Consider the following 5,055-nt stretch of genomic DNA (forward strand, 5'->3'; position numbering starts at 1 on the left):
AAAATAACATGTGGAAGAAAGCATTACATTTAAAAAAGACTGTAAGTATTCAGTATATACCCGACGATTCATTCCTTACCTACTTCTTCACTTCGATGTTTAATTATTAATTCATTTTTTTATAGCTCTTTAAACATAAAATAATGAAAATCAGGTGAATGCACTAGTACTTGTCCAAGGTCAAAAACTATCCCAATACTTGGCCACTAACACAGTTATTCGATTAATAATATCCACGACTACACAGCAAATTTGTAAACAGATTCAAATTCGGCGCAATTTAAGTATCACCTTACAAAGTGTTTGCTTAAAAGCATATTATACCAATTTCCAAGTAATTAACTATTTTTGTATTAAAATTGTAGTATCCAACTAAAGGTACGTGAATAAGCTGTTAAACCGAGAACTAGCCAAGTACTAGGCCCCGCATAAACATAACCTTTTTTCCCAGTAATTGACCTATCAATGAATTGCAAAAGCGGAAATAGAATATTATAGAAATATTACAGAAGAAAAAATATAGGGTACAATTTAGGTACAACATTTGTAAAAAGTCTTAATGTCACTGTTGAACCCTTTATTTATAAAATTAGTTGTAACAAAGTTCATTAGAAATTATAAATTCCATATTATTTAGTTTTATTCGTAATATCCCTTTTTTTATAAGAATAAAATTTTTTATTACTTCGGAAGGTTGCCTTTAATGTGAGCGAGCATGTAAAATTACATTTGGAACGGAAGATCAAATGTTAGTTTACGCGTTTGTTAATTGTCGCCTACTTTTGTATTAATTGTAGCTTGTACTTTTTCTAAAATTTTCGGATAAGTTTCATCAATTTTTATACACCACAATTGTTAATTATTTTAAAAAGGCGATCTTCTAAAATGTTTTGCATTGTAAAATAAAGTTGGACGCAAACCAGTACTGGGACTTGAAATTCACGCAACCGGGATAGATTCCATTTTGCTTGGCTTAGTACTATGATATTCGATTACTTCACGTAATACGTGTTTATTCTTTTGTAAATGTGTGAAAGGTGTCAATAACTATTTAATTGAGTGAATGGATCATTATATTTTGAATAACGTTAAAAAATAATTTAAGAAACATTAATTTCTAATCGTAAACGGGAATTTCGTGTATGGACTTACTGGTGACCAAGTACCGGCACATTTATCTTACCCGCCAATCTGATACTTTTACGATTAAAACAAACACATATTTATTGTAACCAGAACCAGTTGCGAGCAGAAAGATAAAAATTATACTTATCTCGCAATCACAAAATAGTATGAAGGTATGGAATGTAACTTTTATCAATTGTAACACATAGAATTACCTGCAATTTGAACAGGAATTCTAAATAATAAAACGAATGTGAGTCTTTTCAAGGTGTTATGTAAACATGTTATTTGAAAAATAAAATGTTTCTACATCTATAAATTTGTATATTATGTATAACTGGCGAAAATAAAACTTTAGTTTCCAAACCAAATATTTACAAAACTATGAAAACCCGCTTTCGTTTTATTATATTAGAAATATAGTTGAAATTGTGGACTATTTAATGAGTTATTTATTGAAAAAAAGGTACTCGAGATATGATGTGCACCTAAATACTTTTCAAAGTAATCTATCATGATTTTGATATACAACTTTTCGCTTTCAATTAGCAACGGAATGCAATAAATGTGGACTTTAGAGATTCCTAAAAGTACCATCTTAGCGGGTATTTTTTTTTTGTTTCGTATGAAATCAACTCTTTAATTGAATGATAAAAAAAATTTACCAAAGTGAAGTAGTGAGTAATGTAGAAACTACGGACAATATACTGAATTTCCTTAACAAAAATTTAAGTTCTAATCGTGGGTCCCATAACCCGTTTTTTTTCACAGGATCCCGAAGGTATACAAAAAGAAATTGACGAGGAGAGGGAAACAATAAAAATGTTAGAGAAAGAATTAGAAGAGATGAGAGAAAAGAGAAGACAGAAAGAGGAAGAGAAAGATCAAAGAGAAAGGATTGAGTGGGAGACCGAGGAACAGAAAAAAAGAATGGCAAAACTAGAAGAAGAAAAAGAGAGAAGGGCGCTACAGGAATGGGAGACAGAGAAAAAGCGACGCGCAGAAGAAGCCCTTAAAAATGGTATCCATTTAAAATTACTAAATCATTCCAAACAATTACAAAGCCATGGCATCAATCAAAATTTAAAATGTTCCATTGTGGCTTATTAGACGTTATTGGTAAAGTAACTGCTAAATTTTTCTGGGAAAGTTCTGTAGCGGATAAACCAATTTTTTTCTTCTGAAAAACGTGCAGCAAAATAGATTTTTTTTGTCGTGTCCGGGAAATACCTATAATGAGCTGTTATTGTTATTACAGCTGTAATAACCCTTAAGGTGGCATGGGCGATTTTTATCGGCTTGATCAAAACCTCTGAAATTCTGGAGTTATGTAAATAAAGTATGCCAAATTCATGTGCGATAATAAAATACTGGGATCAACGACTTAATTTTTTCACAAATCGCTACTGAAAATTCACCAATTGAACACCTATTCTTATGGACAGTGGTCACAAAATCGACTATATCTTCGGAAATCTTTGATTAACCTCAAAAATGTAAAATAGTTCTTGTGTATTTTTTTACAAAGAATCTATTAAATTCTTAAAAATATAGGGTCAACGACTTAACTTAAGAGAAAATCAGAAGAGTATGAAATATTAATCTTGCTTGTCTCGCAACATCTCCCAATTTTTACAATTATAATTTCACGGTACTCTTCTGGCAATTTCTTGATCCTTAACGTTGGTTTTATCGGAGTAACTATATTTATTAAAAAATTTACTTTCAAAAAGCGTTGATTTTTTAGGGGCCCTTATAGCACCCTACCGTAGATACGGTACCAACCACCCAAGCCACCTAAATAGCTATAAATGAAAAGTATTAATATCGGCATATTTTTCTGCACAAGAAACATTGAGCCGGCGTGAAAATTACCGTTCGTTACATGGATTTTTTTTCCAAAAATGTACAGAATATTTCATACGTTATAGTAACAACAGAGTACTCGCTCCATACTGAGTTAATGTTTCTTTGTAACAGTGGAATGAACGATTCAAGTAACGAACGATATTTTTTGAACGTGATTTTCTCCTAGTTATTAATTAGTTATGTTTAATAGCGAACCAAGGTACTGGCTCCGGCAGTAGCAGCATCAGCGGTAACAACAGCACCAACAACAAAAACACCAAAAGAAATAGAAACCGCGGCGGACGATTCGTTCGATATCGAAAAATGCGGGGCTTTGCGAGAAGCTGTGCGCGAATGGCATCGTCGGCTGACATGCGATTCAGTGAGCTAATTAGAAGGCAGGGCTTGTACCTCTCAAGCATCTATGGCGAAGCTGTTGCAGAAGTGCACCAAAATCAAAGTGAGTTTTAGCATATGCTATTTAAATTTTACAAAAAAAAAAATTTTGATATAAAACAAATTTTGAACCTGGTATGAGGGTGATGGTTACCTGAACTCTCAGTTGAAATCTTACCTGATAGTAGACAGGGTTAATCTGAAGGAAAAATTTGGACATTATTCATATTGCGGCGCATTTATGCAAGTTTTTTAGCAATATGAATGCACCTATGGGAATGCCTGTGAGAACGAAATTAAAAAAAAAATTATTTAGTGGTTTTTTGAATACAGTAATTTTTAAAATTATTTGAGAAGAAAAATTTATTGGAGTCAGTAAATTAAATAATTATTGAATAACCGATAAAAACGCTAATTTGTTAATAACATGCGTCAGGAACATCTTATCAAAATCAACTTTATCAAACCAATGATTAACTTACATGAACATTTGATTACGTCTCTCTATATAGAAAACTAATGGAGTTTAATTATTTATTTTAATGCAAAAATTGATTATTGTTATACTGCGTTGAATTTGAATTTATTTTTATTAGACTATTCATTTTCTAATAATTAGATAAAGCATCCCGTATCCCAAAACCATAAAACTACGCAATTTATAAATATTTTGTATACATGAAGATACCTTGTTTTCTAGTGTACCAAAACCAATCCCGCTTTCGTGGAAATAACAGTGACAAGAAGACAGAAGAGAATGAGGAAAAACGTTATAAGAAGAAGAATAAGAAAGGAAAAAGAAATAAGAAAAACAGTGATGAACGTAATTGAAAAAAGGAGACGTAATTAATAGTTTTCAAATTAAAAATAAAAAACCTTTTTTTTATTAACATTTTTAAGAAAATTTATATTATTAGTAATAAAAAAGTATTTTTTTAACTGGTCTTACATTTCAGATTCATTTAAATCTGCCCTGTGAGCCCCCTCCATTAACTGTTATAGTATGTATTCATGTTTTTACTCTAAAAATATGCCATTTTTTTTGTAGATGCCTTCGGATGATGTTGGATCGATTCTTGGTGTACGTACACCTGTTAAGTTTCCATATAAAGAGAGATAATGTAAATTATAATTTGTTTGGAGAAATATTTTCAAACAATCTTTCTATTATAAGAAAAGCTCTCTCAGTCTCATGTATTTCTCTATGTCCCTCTCTCTCTCTCTCTCTCTCGCTGAATATCTTTAATAAAAAAGCCAAAATCAAAAATAAAAAATAAAAATAAAAATCCATTGATTATTAAGCTTTACTTTCATAATTAATCAAAATGACTGGTTAAAACAATTATTTGATGTACATGAATTTTCGTTTATTCATTGAAAATTTAAACACTAATATTAATTACTATATATACTTAAGAAAATGTCAAAATTAACTACTCTCACATAAAAAAATCCAAAAAAATGTTCATATGAGTATGAATAGTAATATACTTATAGTTATATTCACAATTAATGTTTACATAGTAGTGCATACATAATTCAGAGACAAAGTTCAAAAATATTTATCCTTGCAGTAAAACCTATAAAAAAATAGTGAAGTATGAGTTTCAATAATTTACTTTTTATTTCCGAAACTCATATTTGTGAAGTTTTGAGAGATAATGTGACTAAATGCAACTTCAAGTA

The sequence above is a fragment of the Copidosoma floridanum genome, unplaced genomic scaffold, assembly GCF_036245765.1.
Source record: "Copidosoma floridanum isolate Cflo_tuat_1 unplaced genomic scaffold, Cflo_Japanese_pri ptg000007l, whole genome shotgun sequence".
NCBI lineage: Eukaryota > Metazoa > Arthropoda > Insecta > Hymenoptera > Encyrtidae > Copidosoma > Copidosoma floridanum.